The sequence below is a fragment of the Jaculus jaculus genome, chromosome 7, assembly GCF_020740685.1.
Source record: "Jaculus jaculus isolate mJacJac1 chromosome 7, mJacJac1.mat.Y.cur, whole genome shotgun sequence".
Lineage (NCBI taxonomy): Eukaryota > Metazoa > Chordata > Mammalia > Rodentia > Dipodidae > Jaculus > Jaculus jaculus.
Window position 1 is genome coordinate 79969362 of NC_059108.1, and position 21097 is coordinate 79990458.

General features: G+C 39.2%; 1 pseudogene; it reads left to right on the top strand.

Moving 5' to 3' along the window:
* The first annotated feature begins 20224 nt into the window (after positions 1-20224).
* LOC123462263 lies at positions 20225-20844 on the top strand (annotated as a pseudogene).
* The last annotated feature ends 253 nt before the right edge of the window (positions 20845-21097 follow it).

The window sequence follows — 21097 nt, forward strand, 5'->3', positions numbered from 1 at the left end:
AGCCCAGATGCCCATCAAATGATAGATAATCCATTTATTTAAGATGTGGTACATATGCAAAATGGAATTCTACAAAGCCAAAAGGAAAAATAAAATAAGCACAATTTTTAAACTATGTGTATTCTATATGTATATATGAAAAAGGAAGGAAGAAAGGAGGAAAGGAAAAGAATTTTCCTCCCACATGTAAAATCTACCATCCACAAAGAAGAAAGAGAAACCTAAAAATTTATAAAAGTTTCATCCTAGCATAAATACCTAATTTATCATATTTTTAAGCTCCCATAAACCAGTGATAAAAAAAACATAATATAAAAATGAGAGATGACTTAGCAGTGAAGGAACTTGCCTGCAAAGCCTAAGGACCAAGTTCAATTCCCCAGTACCCATGTAAGCCAGATGCACAAGGTGGTGCATGCATCTGGAGTTCATTTACAGTGGCTGTGAGCCCTGGCATGCCCACTCTCTCTATGTGCCTCTCTTTCTCCCTCTCTCAAAATAAGTAAATAAATAAAGTATTTTTAAAAAGAAAAACAAAATACATGTACTACAGAAAAGGAAACTGTAATGACTCCAAAATATCAATATCCAAATTACTCTTTGTAAAAACAAATGTAAAACAAAACATTGCCTATCATTCTTTGTTTATATTAGCAAAAATGCGAAAACTTGATAAGTTCATTGGCAATGTGGAAAAACTGGCATTTCCAACCATCTGGCATATACATAGGTGATGTGCTCTCTGGAGAGCAATGTGACACCATCTTTAACATAACTTTCATCCTTCAACCCAGTAGTTTCTTCGTGGGACCAAATCCACAGTTATGTGTATAACTTTAATAGTATCAGCATTGCTTAGAATGTAAGCAAGTTAAGTGTTCATCAAAGCCTAGTTAAAAATAAGTAAATAGAGCCAGGTGTGGTGGCACACACCTTTAATCTCAGCACTCAGAAGGCAAAGGTAGGTGGATTGCTGTGAGTTCGAAGCCAGCCCAAGACTACATAGTGAATTCCAGGTCAGCCTAAGTTAGAGCAAGACCCTACCTCGCAAAAACAAAAGATTGAAAAAAAAAATAAGTAAATAGATAAGTAAACAGACAGGCACAGCTAAACAACGGAACACTGGACAACTGTAAAAGAAGAATGAAAAAACTGAATACAAAGAAAGATTTCCCAACATTTAGATGAAAAACAGCAAGTGAAAAAAAGTGATTCAAAAGGTAGAAAATCATAATTTTCTTATGTAAACAGAAGAAAAATTGGGAATATCTTTGTACTTCCTATATGTTCAAAGTGCATTGAAAGACTAATAAGAAATGAACAACAATTCATAGCAACCAGGAGCTGTGTCACTCAGCTGTGGGGCACGATTGACTTGTTCCAGCCACAGTCCCACTGGATCTAGCTCTATGTTTATGGCAAGACCAGCTGCCGCAGTCAGCTCCAGGACAGTGGCTGAAAAAGATTAATGTACTAAGACAAGACCATTCCAGCAAGTTGGAGTTCTACTCTTGCAAGAGGGCTGACCTTTCTTGGAACTATGCTGCAGCTGATATTCTTCTACCCAACTGCCTTTCCTTTTCTTTCCATCCATAGGTATCAGATATACACATTAATCTCGCTGTTTTTTTTTTTTTTCTCGATGGCACATAGTTAACCTTTTCATGGGTGGGAAATGAGGCAAATGTTGGATCCATTTTTTTAATATTTTATTTTTATGTATTTGAGAGAGAGAGAGAGAGAGAGGCATACAGAAAGAGAGAGAGAGAATCAGAATGCCAGGGCCTCCAGGCACTGTAAACCAACTCCAGATACATGTGCCACCTTATGCATCTGGCTTACATGAGTGCTGGGGAATTGAACATGGGTCCTTTGGCTTTGGAGGCAAGTGCCTTAACCACTAGCCATCTCTCCAGCCCCCATTTTTATTTTTGAACCATATAAACTTATGTCAAGAAGTAAACCTAAGGTATTCTCAAGCAATACTTTTCAATGTGCCTTTCAAGCATCCCCTGCAACTATCATCTGTCCTGGTACCCAGCCCTTTTCCACTGAAAATGGATGGACTCAATTCTGCAGTGCAAAGTCCCCACATGATACTGATACACATGGCTAAAAAATGTAATATGAAATTATAAACCTGTATCCAATATAAACATGTAAATTGAACCAAAGGAAATAGAATGGCATCAGACTTTTACATTGATCAAATGATATAATTCTTCTAAAACCAAAAGATATGTGAAGTAGGGAAAAACAGATAATCCAGTAGCCACAAAGAAATTTTTTCTAAACATATTTTAAAACACAGGAAACAATACTCATAGTTCCTCAAGTATGATGGTCCCACTGACAAAGCCAGCCTTCTGCAAGAAAGGATGGCTAGAGCTCCATTCATGCTGCCATTTAACATTATACAACTTAATTTTGTTTGCCTGAAAATTCACCCACCAAGAAATTTTGAAATGATACTTGAGGCCTCCACATAATTCTGTCTATAGGAAGAGACATCATTTCTTTTTTTTAAAAAAAAATTCATGTATTTTAAGAGATAAAGAAAGAGATAGAGATAGATGAGAATGGATGCACCACAGCCTCCAGCCACTGCAAATGAACTCTGGACACATGCACCCCCTTATGCATCTGGTTTACATGGGTCCTGGAAATTCAAATGTGGGTCTTTTGGATTTATAGGCAAGTGCCTTGATGGCTAAGCCATTCCTCCAGCCTGAGATGGAATTTCTAAAGAAAAAACAAACAAATAATACTAGTAGCATACCTCATAGGGCTTATGATCTTCCTGGCCATAGGCTTTCACTAGGGTATGAATTCCCTCCCATAGAGCAGATCTCAAATCTGACAAGAGAGCACTTGGCTACCTCCATAGCAATCATGGCTGCCCCTGTGGGAACATCTTGCTGGTTGGTAGTTCACATGGTACACTGCTGAGTAAGACTGCTGATAACTTTTCTTTCCCAGCAGCCTACATAGCACTTTCCATCACTATGACAGCTAGTCAGGTGAAGAGGCTTCCAGCTCAGTTCCAGCTTTATTTCTCAATGTCTTACAAGTGAGGCATGTGGTGTCTTCAGCACAGTGGGGTCTTACTGTATAGTTCCGGTGGGTAACCAAGAGCAGTAGCAATACTTAAGGGGGCTCCTTGACAAGCAACTCACTGTGAGGTATCCCAAATGGAAATGCTCTTAGATTCTGATGAGGTAAATTGGTAACCCTTAAAGAAGAAATTTAAGTAAAGCAGGAGGGAAATCTAGACATTCACCTATAATTTATGATTCCTGCTTTTAACTTAATGACATCACAACAATTTGGGGACCACTACATTAAATCTTTGGAGGCCTTAAATGACCTTGTTCCCTCAAGGGAAATTGAAATGATGTTCTTTATTTTGTAATCCAATCTGTAAGGACTATGAGAAAAGAGAAAGATCTCACTATACCTTAGCTATGTTTTTCATTCTATCTGCCAAAGAAAGTAACAATGTAGGATGGGATTCCTATGAAAGTGCTATTCTCATTTGTCTTTGGTTTGCATGCTAGCTGTGTTACTTTTATTTCCATTTTCAGCAAGAATATGGGAGGGAAAGGATTATAGAAATATATAGAATGACTAAACAGTAATACAAAGTAAGGAAGTCCAATGCTACAGAACAGCAAATTAGAAGGCTGGTGTGTTATTTTCCATTAATGAAAAGGGCTTTAGTTTTATAGTTTCAAAGCATTCTTTGGGAACCTAGGAATTTGGGTAACCGACTTGCTGTCAGTGAGATTCTAAATGCAAAAGAAAGTGAAGCCAATATTTAGACAGCAGTTGCAGTTTGTTAAAAGTGAAAAAGAGGAAGGGAAAGAAACATCAAACCCCAAAGCATGATGATGACAACCCAGTCAGAAAACTGCCTAAGACCTCTATTAACCTTGGATGTCCCATCCACCTCAGATGTTCCATTCCCTCGGACACTTCCCACCATCACTCTGGACAGAACCTGACAGGGAGAGACATTGTCTACACATGGAATTCATACACAGAATAGAATGTCCTTCTTTCAAAAGAAAAAATAACAACAAATAACAAAGCAAAAAAAAAAAAAACCCAGTACCAAGGATCATTGCATACCCTTCAGCTAACATTTTAAATCTGATCAAATATATTTAATGAACAAAATTACTTTTTATAGTTATTTTCTTATTATCATAAAAGTGTTTTGAGAAAATTATTTATGAAATCTCTCTCCTTTTTTGTCCTAACCAGCAAGAAAAACATGTTCCATTTATTTTTAAATGAAGTGAAAATTAGCCAGGTGTGTTAGATAAGCTTTCTATACACAGGTCTAAATATTGACAAAGGGAGATGTGTCACTGGAAAAATCATCAGTCTAGCAATTATCACGTTAGCATGTTAAGTGGGAAAAGATGTGAAACTTGCAAATGTGTCAATACAGATTATTTCATTTCCACTACCTATCAGCTATACTGAGAGCATCAGTTCCTTAATGTACACTGAGCAAGCAGTACAGCTACAAAAGTGTTTCATTGCCTGAATAAAGACACAGTATCCTGTGAAAATCATACATGTTTTAACCACTGCTTCAAATCCTAAGAGAGGGGGCAGGGTGCAAATGAAAACAATATAATACTTTTCTGTGTTATTCTTATAAGAACTGCATTTGGATTCCTCCTTCATTGGGTTATATGATAGTTTAACACAGTTCTCCTTGGCCCTAACACCCAGCCCTTTCAGAAAATAGCAGAGGTCCCTGAAAAATCAGATCACATTATTGTATTTATGGTTCTGAGTAAACACAGTATCTCAGTAATGATTTTTCTGCATACTTTAGACTTCTGTGAGCAGTATTTGAAGGTGAGAGATACTCCTTCCTGACCTCACCAAAATTCCAGACAACCTCCATGAAGGTCATAAACTCCATACTGAGTTGCACCCATTTAGGGTGTGTGTGTGTGTGTGTGTGTGTGTGTGTGTGTGTGTGTGTGTGTGAATTCCCATCTTGTTTCAACTTTAAATCTGGTTATTGGGGTTTGGAAAATGATACTCCAATAGCTGATGCTATGACATTCTAAAACACCTTATAAGCTGCTTCAGATTCAAGACCCTTGCTTTGTTTCTCTTTATCCCCAAGTAGGGACAAGTTTTCTGCAAAATTCCCTTTTCATCTGACCAAATCCGTAAGAATAGGATCATAGTAGAAGAAAGACTGACTTCTGTTGACTCGACTTTTGTCATATCTGTTGTCTTATGTTCCAATTCCAGTCAATATGCAAAATTGAATTATTTACAAACTTGTATCTGTTCTGTGGGCACTACAGACTTTTTCCCAATCTGCAGTATGTCCTCCAAATCACTGAAGTCCCATAAAAATCACTTCCTATCCAATTAAAATTTATTATTCTCTATGTACCCTACAGAAAGGAATACACAAACTTCTGAATCATATTGAATTAATGAGTAATTACACTTTGTGATTGCCTCTGTGTATGGGCATTTAGGGTTTTTTTTGGGGGGGAGGTCTTTTCTGTTGTTGCCTAATCTACTGTTGCAGTCTGGGTCACATTGCTGTTAGAAATCACCTAACCAAGAGCAGCTTCTGGGAAAAAAGAGGTTTATTTGGCTTACAGGCTCGAGGGGAAGCTTCACGATGGCAGGGGAAAACGATGGCATGAGCAGAGGGTGGACATCACCCCCTGGCCAACAGAAGATGGACCACAGCAACAGGAGGGTGTGCCAAACACTGGCATGGGGAAACTGGCTATAAAGCCCTTAAGCCCTCCCCCAACAATACACTCCCTCCAGGAGGCATTAATTCCCAAATATTCATCAGCTGGGGAGCTAGCATTCACATCACCTAAGTTTATGGGGGACACCTGAATCAAACCACCAACAAATTGCCAGTTCATTTCAACAATCCTTCGGGGACAGATATAAGAAAGGATTTCCCCCTCATCCCTTCACTTTGTAACCATTTACTTGCCTTGTATGATTTTTTTTTCTGTTTTGCTTTGCTTTGCTTGCTTTGCTTTGCTTTACGTTAGTGTTTGGGATTAAAATCAGGTCTTCATGTTGGTGCAGCAAACATTCTAAGCCACTGAGCCATCTTCCTAAACCCTTATGTGCTTTTATAATGCTATATATTCCCTCCTATTTTCTTAAATTTTTCTCTTAAGGATCACCAATTACCTCATTAGGTTCTAATAGCACTTCTGGAGTAGGATACCTCCCAGTGAGTTGTTTGTCAAGGAAGCCCCTGAGCCTCACAAAACAATAATGACTATTGCAACTGCTCTTGGTTTCCTACCAGAAGTAGATGGTAAGACCCTACTGCTAAAGATAGCACATGACTTGGTTGTAGGACATTGAGAAATCAAGCTGGAACTGAGCTGCAAGCCCACTCACCTAGCTAGCTATTGTAGTGATGAAAAGTGCTGTAAGACTGCTGGGGGAGCAAAGTCATCAATAATCTTACCTAGCAGTTGGCCCTGTGAACTACCAACCCGCAAAATGTACCCATAGGTGCAATAATGCCATGGCTGGTATAGGGGCAACCAATTTCTCTCTGGATTTGAGGCTTGTATCACAGAAGAGAACTCATGTCTGATGCTAAAAACCTAATCACAGGGCAGGAAAAATTGCTTAGTGGTTAAGGTGTTTGCCTGAAAATCCTAAAGACTCATGTTCAATTCTTCATGTCCCATGTAAGTCAGATACACAGTGATACAACATGTACACAAGGGGGCGCACACATACGGAGTCTGACTGCGGTGGCTGAAAGCCCTGGCATGCCAATTCTCCTTCTCTCTCTCCACCCCCCCATAAAAAAAGGCCCGTCTGCTGGGTTTGCCTCAATAAAAAGACACTTGCCTGCAAAACCTAACAACCTGAGTTTGATTCCCCAGTACCCACATAAAGCCAGATGCACAATGTGGAACATGCATCTGGAGTTCATTTACAATGGCTAGAGGCCCTGACACATCCATTCTCTCTCTCTTTGTCTCCTTCTCCCTACTTGCAGACAAATTAAAAAATATTGCTTTAAAAAACCTAGTCCTAAGACTATGGATGGGAAGGTCGTAAGTCCTGGTGGGGGAAGCCACTACTGTTGTTTGGCTAAATGGATATAAAACCAACAAAATTCACCCCTAAATATTTATTTTTGTGCCCACAGATTCATGCTGTTCTCATCTTTGGTCAGAGAAGCTTGTTTTAATAGTTGGCAGTGACTACTAGGCAGACTTAAAACTCATCAAAATGTTGAGGATAATACTGAATTCTCAGAGCTAAATTAGACATTTCTATCATACTCTCCAAGGCTCATAGAACATTACAGGAAAGGAGTCAGGAAAAATATAAGAGTCAGAGGATGGGGATGACTACTTAAGAATGCTGTCTTCTGGACAGGAAGTGGCCCTTGCATTCATGACCTCACACTAATCATCACTGTCTATACAAGACCAGCAAAATATTAGGACCATCATAGGTGTGGAGGAGGAAAAAATATGAAAATAGCAGAGAAAAAATTGGAAAGGAGAGGAGGTTCAGTGAAAGAAAGATGAAGAAAGGGAACAAAATAAGGTAGTGGAATGAGATTATGATCAAAATATGTTAGATACATGTATGAAAACTATTTTAAAAACTCATCTGAGGCAGGCATGTTGGTGTACACCTTTAATCCCAGCACTTGGGAGGCAGAGGTAGGAGAATCACCATGAGTTCAAGGTCACCCTGAGATGGCATAGTGAATTCCAGGTCAGCCTGGGCTACAGTGAAGACCCTACCTCGAAAAACCAAAAAAAAAAAAAAAAAAAAAAAAAAAAATCCAAAAATCTCATCTGGGCTAGAGAGACGGCTTAGCAGTTAAGGTACTTTCCCACAACGCCAAAGGACCCAGGTTTGATTCTCCAGAACCCATGTAAGCCAGATGCACAAGATGACCTAGGCATCTGAAGTTCATTTGCAGTGGCTAGAGTCCCTGGTGCACCCACCCATTTCTCTCTCTCTCTCTCTCTCTCTCTCTCTCTCTCTCTCTCTCTCTCCCTCTCTCTCTCTCTCTCTCTCTCTCTCTCTTGAATAACTAAATAAAATCATCAAAGTGCTGAGAGTATATGACTGTTGAGTACTCAGCACTAAATGAAACATGTATATCATACCCTCCAAGGCTAAGGGAATGTTGGGGAAGATGGAATAGAAAAGAAACATAAGAACCAGAAGATGAGGAGGAATGCCTTAGAATGTTTTCTTTTGACATGAGTGGTCACTGTACTCATGACCTCATAACAACTGTTTTTACCTGCACAATATTTAGTCCATCAACATTCTGTCATAAATGGTTGGGGAGGGAATAGAGACATCAAAGTTGAAGAGAGACTATTTGCAAAGAAGAAGTGACTCAGTGGTAGGCCAATGAGGGAAGAGGACAAGAGAATACGGTAGGCAGAGACTATGATCAAAATATATTTTATATATAAATAAAATTGTCAATAAAAAGTTAAAAATCAAATTAGAAGCCAGGCATGATGTCAAATGCCTTTAATCCCAGCACTTGGGAGGCAGAGGTAGGAGTATCATCAAGAATTTGAGGCCACCCTGAGACTACACAGTGAATTCCATGTCATCCTGAGCTAGAGTGAGACCTACCTTAAAGAACCAAAATAAATAAATAAATAATTAGAAGAATCTAATGGCTCTGGAGAGTACTTATCTTTATCTATGGCAGTAAACCCTACTGGCTCTTGATTAGCCCAGCCTTTTTCTTCCTTTCTACAGTGGAACACTGAACTTTTCTGGCTATTCCTGTTGCTTTTTAAATATTTTTTTATTTATTTCAGAGAGACAGAAAGAGGAAGGGAGAGAATGGGCACACCAGAGCCTCCAACTACCGCTAACAAACTCCAGATACGTGTGCCACCTTGTGTATCTGGGTTATGTGGGTCCTGAGGAATCAAACCTCAGTCCTTTGGTTTACAGGCAATTGCCTTCACCACTGAGCAATCTCTCCAGCCCTGTTCCTGTTTCTTAATTTTCTCCTTTCCACAAACTATGAATCTTAACAATTCACTTCTTGGTTTGGCCCTTTCCATTTCACTGCAACCTCAATAATCCCCAAAGTGTCAAGCCTCAAGATTACCCCTGTGATGATTGCTTCAAAATTTCCATTTCCAACACCAATCTGTCAAAGATAAAAATTCATAAATCCAAGTATATACTGATGCCCTCACCTAGGTACCTTTCTAGCATCTCAAATCTAGTAGTTCAAAATGAATACTCCACCCACCTACATCTCCAAGTAACTAACAGAACAACTAGTCACAAATAGGAATTATGTTTTCATGAATTTCCACTTCATTATTCAGGTCCATTCCTCTTGTCCTATAAATTAATAAGACATGGATTCTCTCATTCTGATAGCCTTCCCTCTTTTTGCCCCCATTCGAGGCCCAAGCATTTCTTTAATTTGTCTGGATAAGTGGTCTTCAATGAGAACTGATAGTGTCCAAATCACCTATGAAATTGTTAGGAATGCAAATTATCAGACTCCACATCAGATTCATTGTATAAGAAGTCTATGTCCTAACATGACCTCCAGGTAATTCTGTAGTAGTTAAGCTTTGAGAACTTGAATTATTATGGGGGACTATTTTGAGGGCTTTGGGTTGACTTTCCTGTCTCCATTCTCTCCCATTTCTATGCCAGCAGAGATTACCATTCTAAAGAAAACTTACCATGCCACTTCCTTTAGGAACCATTGGACTTTTCATTGTCATCAAATCCAAGCAAACATTTCTCTGCATAGAGACAATCACAAAGTGGAACTAACCCATTAATCCAGCATTATTCAAATGCCTATGTACCCCCTTTCTGTATGATAAGTGGAAAACAGTAGACATTTTAGGAGAAAAATAAATGATTTTTTTAGGATCAATGGGCTTCAAGAACCAACAAGCAGATTGTAGCAGACTGGCAAAATCTATTAGAATCCTTCAATGACTGACTGCTGCCCTCACAACTCATAACGTATAGCCCCATGATGAATACCAGCAATCCCATTCCATTGAGGGATGGTCCTTGGTGAAATGGGGGCAGGAAGGAAGGAAATGATGTTACCAACACATGATGTGTCCATACAAAGCTTCTACTTAATAAAAATGTCTAATTTAGAGGAAGATATGGCTTAGTGGTTAAGGCACTTGCCTGCAAAGCCAAGGACCTTGGTTAGATTCCCAGGATATATAAAAGCCAAATTCACAAGGTGGAATATGTATCTGGAGTTTCTTTGCAGTGGCTGGAGGCCCTGGATCACCTATTCTGCCTCCCTCTCTCTCTCTCTCTCTCTCCCTCCCTCCCTCCCTCTCTCCATCTTTCTCTCAAATAAATAAATTAAAATAAAATATTTTTTAAATTTCTAATTTAAAAAAATTCTATTGAGCCCATAATATAGACATTGGTTTGTAAGTGATTTACTTTGGCATATTGGAACTGAAGCAGAATAAAATGGTATATGTCAAATTCCTCAACATGACATCAGAGATTAAAAAGTTAAGGAATGGAAAATATCTTCTTCAACTTAACAAAGAACATCTGTGAGAAACCTATAGCTACCACCACACTTAAAGGTAATATACCAAATGTGTGTTCACCAAGACTAGAAAGCAGGCATGATATGGATCTCACCACTCTTACTCAGAATCATATAGTCAACTCTACCCAATACAATGACATAAGAAAAAGAAATGGAAAGAATAGACACTAGAAAATAGAAGTAAAACTATCTTGCTCACAGTTGACATGACCATAATCATATTAATTTTTTCTTCTCAAATACTTGAGTAAAGCAACTTAAATGAGGAGAATTTATTTTCCTCATAGTTTGGGAAGGAATACAGCCCATCATGGTGGCAAGCATGCTGTCAGAAAGTAAGGAGCCTGGGCACATTGTGATTCATCCAGAATCAGAGAGAGGAATGCTGGTGCCCAGCTCACTTTCTCAGTTTTTTGTTTGTATTTAGTATGAGATCCCAGCACAGGGGGTGGTGCTGCCCACATTTAGTATTCACCCTTTAGCTAAACCTCCCTGGAAATGCCCTTACAGGCATGCCCCATGGTGCAGCTTTTTCGGTGCTTCTAAATCCAATCAAGTTGAAGATTAACCTTCACAATATAAATCTTTAAAAAATAACTAAAACTAAAAATAACATAGAATACAAGACCAACATTCAAAATCAAGTGTTTTATTTCTATATAGTAGGAACAAATGATATGAGTGAAAATTTAAAAAATTCTGTCCTCAATGAAATCAATAAGATATTTAGGGATAATGGTAGCAAAAGAAGAATATCTATGCTCTGAAAAGTAGAAAACAAATCTAGAAAGAATGAGAGATCTAGACAAATGGATTTATAGTCTATGTTCATAGAGTATAAGTCACAGTGCTGTTGAGACCAATTTTTACCAAAATTGTCCTAGAGATTAAATGCAATGTCAATCAAAATCCTAGCAAGCAAGACTTCCAATCAAGATGGCAACTGCCTAACTGTGCCGCACCTCCCAGGGAATGAAAGGCAAGGCATTAGGGTCTCTTAGAGGAGAGCAATCTCTAATAGATGGCTGGATGGGAGGGGTGGGCAAGGAGGAAAAAAAAGGGAATCGGCTGATTCCCTCACTCTTGGGTAGCCCACCAGGACCCCAATCTCCCCAAGCAGCTGCCCTAACCATAGTCCTAGCCTCAGGATACTCCTGCATTTACTAAAGGGCAGGGGACCCAGGCCAGCACAGTTCCACTTGCCTCACTGTGCAGGGGCAATCAACCTACTACCCCCACCCACACATTACCTCAGGCAGGCTCAGCCCACTGTCCTGCGATAGCTCTGGCTGGATCCATCCATCTGCTCACCAAACATCCACACCTGTGAGCTCAGCCTCCTCTGTCCATCTGCCTGCTTACTGGTCCAGCTGCCAGACTGTCCATGAATGATTTCAGGCTCACTCTGCCTGTCTGCCCATGCCAGCTCAGGCCCAATCCCCCATCTGCCCAACCAGGCACCTGCCCATCTGCTTGCTGTTCTCAAGCTCAGGCTGATCCATCCAACCATGCAAGAATTCAGTACCCTTCTGCCTCTCTGCTTGCCCACCTGCTAGCTCAGGCCAGCTACCTCAAGAGGGACCACTTCCCCCACCCAATGAGACCACAGTCCTACTCTTCCTGCCCATACACTGTGATGGGCAGACCACAGGGTAAAAGAAGTAACATGAAAAATCAAATGCAAGTAAATCTGATAAGACCTACCATGAATGTCTCTAATCAAAACATAGAAAAGACATTAGGATCAGAACACCAAAATGAAGCTATGAGCAATGCAACCCTGACCAAGCTACTGGTAGAACTTGCAGAAAAGCAACAAAGGACCAATAATTATGTGGATGCTACCATCACTAGACTAAACCTAACAGATAAGAATGTGGAAGGAGTTCCAAGACAGTTAAGATATGAAGGAGAGTGAAAAAATAAAAAGAGCTGGCAAGGAGACTTCCAGTTGAGATGGCAGTGCAGGTACCACGCCAAAGCAGCATGGGGGGGGGAAAGCCAAAAAAAAAAAAAAAACCCAGCAAAATACACACTTTTACTAAAAAGTGAGGTGTATAGGAAATTGAAACAGCAGCAGGGAAGTAGGAGAGATCCAGAGCATTCAGAGCCTGCATGGGCCACCAAAAGCGCCTCTGGAGGGGCGAGTCCGCGTGCCAGACTGTGGCTGCAGTGCTGGGCTTCAGCCACAGGGAAAGCCAGGTGAGGGGATTTTCCACTCACACCGGAGCTCTCTGCAAACTCAATAAACGTGGAAAACCACTATGAACAACGGAGGAGCAGATCACGAGGTAGAAGAAGACATGGAACAGTGGGCAAACTGAACAGCATCGGCTCCCTCCCCTCCCCACCGCCAGTGCCCAGCCCATGGGAACAGCACAGCAGTCCAGAGACCTGGCCACACCTATTGAACTGACAGAGCACCAAAGAGAGACCCAATCAAGAGTGCTGCTGAGACCAAAATCATCCCAAAAGGTAACTGGGATTACACCAGGTCAGTACCCACCTAATAAACCTGGTATATATGCCTGAACCAGATGTGCTAATTGCACCTTCCATATCAGGATAAATTATATGTTAAATCAGAGGATGGTCAAATTTGCCATTCTTAAATAAGCTGTAGTTTGGTCTTGTTACTTGTTGCTTCTTGAATTATAGTGGCTTTGTTTACTCTTCTGTTATACATTAGGGAAAGGTCTCACCTGGTCACAAGCTGACTTGGAACCCTCTGCAGACCAGAAATCTTAACCACCTTGTTGTCAGGATTAAGGGAGTGGTTGAGGCAATGTACAACCTAAGGGACAGACAGAGGATCTGGTTGTCATAATACCAACTCTTGGATAAATACTCTGAGCTGTCTTTCCTTGAGATTGTACATTGTTTAGTTAAATTTTAGAATCTACATGTATTTTGTTCCTCTTAGCTTACTTGAATACTCTCATACCAGGCACACACAACACCTAGAGTCACTTTTATACATAATCTGAGAGTCTTCAGAGCCACACCTAGCGCCTTAAGCTCCTACCCTGAAGATATATAACAATAGATTGATTGATACATCTCATAATACCCAGCTAACTGGAAAATCCAATCATTAAATAATCCAAGATGCAAAAATATATACATTATAACACAAGAAACAACAAAAATCAAGACAACATAAATCCACCAAAAATTATTAATGCAACAGAAATGACCTCTAGTGGGCTGGAGAGATGGCTTAGCGGTTAAGCGCTTGCCTGTGAAGCCTAAGGACCCCGGTTCGAGGCTCGGTTCCCCAGGTCCCACGTTAGCCAGATGCACAAGGGGGGCGCACGCGTCTGGAGTTCGTTTGCAGAGGCTGGAAGCCCTGGCGTGCCCATTCTCTCTCTCTCTCTCCCTCTGTCTTTCTCTCTGTGTCTGTTGCTCTCAAATAAATAAATAAATAATTTAAAAAAAAAAAAAAGAAATGACCTCTAGGGAGAACGAGTTAGAGGAAATGCCTGAGAAAGATTTCAAAAGAATGATTATAAATATGCTCAAAGAATTCAAAGGAAGCAAATAAGACACAGAATACCAATTTAATGAAATAAAGAGGTCAATACTAGACATAAATAAGGACATAGAAATAATAAAGAAAAACAAGTTAGAATTACTAGCAATAAAGAACACAGTTAATGAAATCAAAAAACTCTGTACAAAATCTCACCAGTAGAATGGATGAAGGAGAGGACAGAATATTTAAGCAAGAAGACCAGGTGGCAGATCTAATACAATCCAACAAAGAGAAAGACAAACATATAGAAAAGTATGAGTGGGAATTCCAAGATATTCAGGACACTATGAAAAGATCAAACATAAGAATTCAGGGCATAGTAGAAGGAGAAGAATTTCACTCCAAAGGCATAATTGGCATCTTCAACAAAATCATAGAAGAAAACTTCCCTCAAGTTGTGAAAGAGGTGCCAATGCAGATACAGGAATCCTTTAGAACACCAGCCAGACAAAACATGGAAAGAACCTCTCCTTGCCATATTATAATCAAACTTCCAAACATACAAACCAAAGAAAAAATATTGAAAGCAGTCAGAGAGAAAAATCAAGTTAACTACAAAGGCAAGCCTATCAGATTACTCAACACAAACTTTGAAAGCAAGAAGGGCATGGAGTGATGTATTTCAAGTTGTGAAAGAAAATAACTGTCAACCAAGGTTACTTTATCCTGCAAAGCTATGCATTCAAATAAATGGAGAAATAAAGACATTCCATGACAAAAGCAGGCTGAAGGACAAATTGAAGACAAAACCAGTTCTACAGAAAATACTTGAAAGAATCCTCCATGCTGAAGAAAAAGAAAAGCACAAATATAAGGAACTGGGTAAAAACAAACAATACTCAAATACTAGTTAACAAATGTGAGCAAAGGTAAAACCAGAAGAACTACCAAAAAATGGCAAAAATGAATACACACCTTGAAATAATATCTCTTAACATCAATGGCCTCAGTGCCCCAACCAAAAGACATAGGTTTGCAGACTGGGTTCAAAAGCAGGATCCTTCAATTTGTTGCTCCAAGAAACCCACCTTTCTACAAAGGATGGACACTATCTTAGGGTGAAAGGGTGGAAAACAGTGATTCAAACAAATGGACCTAGAAAACAAGGAGGGGTTGCTATCCGAATATCTGACAAGGTAGACATCAGTCCAACATTAGTAAAGAAAGATAAGGAAGGCCACTTTATATTGATTAAAGGCACACTCCAAGAGGAAGACACAATCCTTAATATATATGCACCTAACATGGGGCCCCTAAATTCATCAAACAAATGCTATTAGAACTAAGGTCACAGATAACACCAAACACAGTGGTAGTGGGTGACTTCAACACCATACTCTCATCAATTGACAGGTCATCCTGGGAAAAAATAAACAAAGAGGCATCTGGACTAAATGAGGTTCATAAAAGGAATGGACCTAACAGGTATCTACAGAACATTTCATCCAATGCTGCAGAGTATACATTCTTTTCAGCAGCACATGGAACATTCTCTAAAATAGAACATATATTAGGCCACAAGGCAAATCTTAACAAATAAAGGAAAATAGAATTAACTCCTTGCATTCTATCTGACCACAATGGATCAAACTTCAAATCAATAGCAAGAAAGGCCATAGAGCATATACAAAGTCATGGAAATTAAACAACACATTACTAAATGATGAATGGGTCAATGAAGAAATCAAGAGGGAAATCAAAAAATTTAGTCAAATGATAATGAGAACACAAAATACCAAAATCTCTGGGACACAATGAAGGCAGTCCTAAACAGTAAATTTATAGCTTTAAGTGCCTATATTAAGAAATTAGAAAGATCACAAGCAAATTACCTAATGCTTCACCTTAAAGTCTTGGAAAAAAAAGAACAAGACAAACCCAAAATAAGTAGGCAGGAAGAAATAATAAAGATTAGGGCAGAAATTAATGAAATAGAAAATTAAAAAAAAAAAAAAACAATCCAAAGAATCGATGAAACAAAGAGTTGGTTCTTTGAAAGGATAAACAAGACTGATAAACCTTAGCAAATCTGACCAAAAGTAAGACAGAAGAGACACAAATTAATAAAATTAGAGATGAAAAAGGTAGCATCACACCAGATGCCAGAGAAATTCAAAAAATCATAGGGATATACAATAGAAAAATATACTCCACAAAGTATGAAGATCTGGAAGAAATGGATGATTTTCTTGATTTATATGACCTACCTAAATTAAACCAAAATGAGATTAATCACTTAAATAGACCTATAGCAAGCATGGAGATCCGAACAGTTATCAAAAAATCTCCCAACTAAAAAAAGCCCAGGCCCAGATGGATTCACTAATGAATTTTACCAGACCTTCAAGGAAGAGCTAACACCATTGCTTCTTAAACTTTCCCATAAAATAGAAAAAGAAGAAATTCTACCAAACTTCTTATATGAAGCCAGCATCACTCTGAAACCAAAACCAGGCAAAGATAAAACAAAAACAGAAAATTAAAGACCAATCTCCCTCATGAACGTAGATGCAAAAATTCTCAACAAAATATTGGCAAACAGAATAGAAAATATATCACAATGATCATTCACCCTGACCAAGTAGGCTTTATCCCAGAGATGCAGGAATGGTTCAATATATGCAAATCTATTAATGTAATACATTACATAAATGGATTTAAGGACAAAAATCACATGGTCATCTCATTAGATGCAGAGAAAGTGTTTGACAAAATCCAACATCCCTTCATGACAAAAGTCGTACAGAGACTGGGAATAGAAGGAACATATCTCAGTATAACAAAAACTATTTATGACAAGCCTACAGCCAACATACTACTAAATGGGGAAAAACTGGAAGTGGAAACTTTTCCACTAAAATCAGGAACAAGACAAGGGTGTCCACTGTCCCCACTTTTATTTGCTATAGTACTGAAAGTCTTAGCCATAGCAATAAAGCAAGAGACACACATAAAAGGGATACAAATTGGAAAAGAAGAATTCAAGTTATCATTATTTGCAGATGACATGATTCTATATATAAAGGACCCTAGAGACTCTATTAGCAAATTGGTAGAATGGATAAAAACCTACAACCATGTAGCAGGATACAAAATAAATACACAGAAATCAGTAGCCTTCATATATGCTCACAACAAACACACACAGGATGAAATCAGAGAATCACTCCGCTTCACAATTGCATCAAAGAAAATAAAGTACCTTGGAATAAACCTAACCAAGGAAGAAAAGGATCTCTACAATGAAAACTTTAAAACACTCAAGCAAGAAATTGCAGAAGACACTAGGAAATGGAAAAACATCCCTTGTTCCTGGATTGGAAAAATCAACATTATGAAAATGGGAATCTTACCAAAAGCAATACACACATTTAATGCAACCCCCATCAAAATTCCAAAGGCATTCTTCACGGAAATAGAAAAAAAAACAATCCAAAATATCATTTGGAACCACAAAACGCCTCGAATATCTAAAATAATACTGAGCAACAATATTAAGGCTGTTGGTATCTCCATACCTGATTTTAACCTATACTGCAGAGCCATAGAAACAAAAACAGTGTGGTACTGGCACAAAAGCAGACATGTAGATCAATGGAACAGAATAGAGGACCCAGATGTAAGTCCAGGCAGCTATAGCCGCCTGATATTCGATAAAAATGCCAAAAATACTCACTGTAGAAAAGATAGCCTCTTCAGCAAATGGTGTTGGGAAAACTGGATATGTATCTGTAGAAGGATGAAAATAGATGCTTCTCTCTCTCCATGCACAAGAATTAAGTCCAAATGGATTAAACACCTTAACATCAGACCAGAAACTCTAAAACTGCTAGAGGATAAAGTAGGGGAAACCCTTCAACATATTGGTCTTGGCAAAGACTTTCTGAATACAACCCCAATTGCTCAGGCAATAAAACCACAGATTAACCACTGGGACCTCATGAAATTACAAAGACTTTGTACTGCAAAGGACACTGTGAATAAAGCAAAGAGGCAACCTACAGAATGGGAAAAAAATCTTCACCAGCTATATTTCTAATAGAGGATTAATATCTAGGATATACAAAGAACTCAAAAAGTTAAATAATAAGAAATCAAACAAGCCAGTTAAAAAATGGGCTATGGAGCTAAATAGAGAGTTTTCAAAGGAAGAAATATGAATGGCATATAAGCATCTAAAAAAAAAATGTTCTACATCCCTAGTCATTAAGGAAATGTAGATTAAAACTACAGTGAGATTCCATCTCACTCCTGTCAGATTGGCTACCATCATGAAGACAAGTGATCATAAATGTTGGCCAGGATGTGGAAAAAGAGAAACCCTTCTACACTGTTGGTGAGAATGCAATCTGGTCCAGCCATTGTGGAAATCAGTGTGGAGGTTCCTAAAACAGCTAAATATTGATCTACCATATGATCCAGCTATAGCACTCCTAGGCATATATCCTAAGGACTCATCTCATTTCCTTAGAAGTATGTGCTCAACCATGTTTATTGCTGCTCAATTTATAATAGCTGTGAAATGGAACCAGCCTAGATGTCCCTCAACTGATGAGTGGATAATGAAGATATGGCATATTTATACAATGGAATTCTACTCATCAGTAAAGAAAAATGAAGTTATGAAATTTGCAGGAAAATGGATGGATCTGGAAAGGATTATAGTAAGTGAGGTAACCCAGGCCCAAAAAGCCAAGCGCCGCATGTTCTCTCTCATATGTGGATCCTAGCTACAGATGATTGGGCTTCTCTTTGAGAAAGAAAAAACTCAGTAGCAGACGCCAGCAAGCTAAAAATGAGATACAAAGGGAAGAAAAGGGAAGGGAGGAGGGTACTTAATAGGTTGGTATTGTATATATGTAAGTAGAAGAATAGATTAATGGGGGTGAAAAGGCCCAAAGTGAGGTCAGGGAGGATATTGAGTAAAGGAAAGGTGGAGGGAGGGCTAATTAAAATCTGAGAGGATAAAAAATAAATCAAATGGAATCCTTCAGTTTTGGACAATGGAACACTCAGGAGCTGTAGTTTGTTGCTAGAAAATTTTCAGTGCCAGGGATGGGATACTTTCCAGTGAGTTGTTGGCCAGGGAGGTTCCCTGATGCCCCGAAAACATTATAGGCCATTGCTGAGGCCCTTGGTTTCCCACCAGGAATCGATGGTAAGACTGTATTGCTGAAGACGCTATATACTTGGGCTGCAAGGCCACTGAGAAATCCTTCTGGAACTGAGATGATAACCTCCTCCATGTAGGCCAGCTGACAGAAAGCTGGAAGAAGCCATTCTACATGCAGTTCAATGGGAGAAAGAGATACCACCAGTGAAGATACTCAACAGTGGATACTGCACACCTTGTAATTGGCCAGCCAGGCCAAATGAGCCAATGGGTGCAATAGTGGCACATCTGTCATGGTGGAAACCAACTGCCCTCCAATTGGACTGGAGGCCCACTCCAAGGGAGGGAATACATCCCTGATACCGAAAACTTAAAACAGGTGTCGTCATGAAACCGAGGGTTGTAACATCTGCATCTGCTGATGTCTGAATTAGTGTATATACTATGCTTATCAAATGCCCAGTAAGCACTTCGCTTTATATTCATACCCTTATATTAATGCTAATCTCACTTTGGATAGAGAATCGTCTCTTCTCAGATGTCAGTAACCTTGGGACAACTCAAAAGGTATCATGGTGCTGGAAAGAAGTAACTAGAGTACCGAGTATCATCTCGATCACACCTTCCAAGGATCAGGGTCTAATGCGGAAGAAGTGGCAGAAAGAATGTAAGAGCCAAAGGAAGGGTTGGACTCCTTACAACGTGCTCCCTCCAGACAAAAAATTGGCCTCAATATCCATGACCTCATAATGTGTGACACTACCTACATAAGTCCATCATAAGAAGAGGGAAGGATCATGGCATCCAAATAGAGGAGAGACTTATTGAGATGGGGAGTGGATGTGATAGAGAAGGGAATTTCAAAGGGAAAAAGGAGGAGAGATACCATGGGATATTTTTTGTAATCATGGAAAATGTTTAATAAAATTGAGAAAAAGCCCAAGGTTGCTCTGAAGTGATCACTGCCACTGGCATGGTATGTCCGCTAAATTGCATCATCGCCATGTCCCAGAACATGGGCATTGGCAAAAACATGGAACTGCCCTGGCCCCCACTCAAGAACGAGTTCAAGTATTTCCAGAGAATGACCACAACCTCTTCAGTGGTAGGTAAACAGAATCTGGTAATCATGGGTAGGAAAACCTGGTTGTCCATTTCTGAGAAGTATCGACCCTTAAAGGACAGAATTAATATAGTTCTCAGTAGAGAACTCAAGGACCCACCACAAGGAGCTCATTTTCTTGCCAGAAGTCTGGGTGATGCTTTACAGATCATTGAACAACCTGGGCTAGCAAATAAGGTAGACATGGTGTGGATCGTTGGAGACAGTTCCGTTTATGAGGAAGCCATGGACCAACCAGGACATCTGAAACTGTTTGTAACAAGGATCATGCAAGAATTTGAAAGTGACACATTTTTTCCAGATATTGATATGGAGAAATACAAACTTCTCCCAGAATACCCAGGTGTTCTTCTGAGGTCCAGGAGGAAGAAGGCATTAAGTACAAATTTGAAGTATATGAAAAGAAAGATTAACCTGAAGATGCTTTCTGATTCATTCAAATTGTTCCACTTCTTTAAAATTATATGAAAGAGACTTACTGACTTTCAATCTATGGATAATTAATTCTTTCAAGAGGATTTTTGTTGGAGAGGAAAATGTTTTGTGGTACTGTGGATAGAACCTAGGGCCTTGTACATACTAGAAAGGTGCTCTACCACTGAGCCACATTCACAATCCCTAGGTAGTTGTTTCTAACCATTGTTTTTATCCTCATTAATCTCACTAGATTCTATTAAATACTGCTTAAGAAAAAAAAATTGATAAAAACAATCAGCTGGCGAT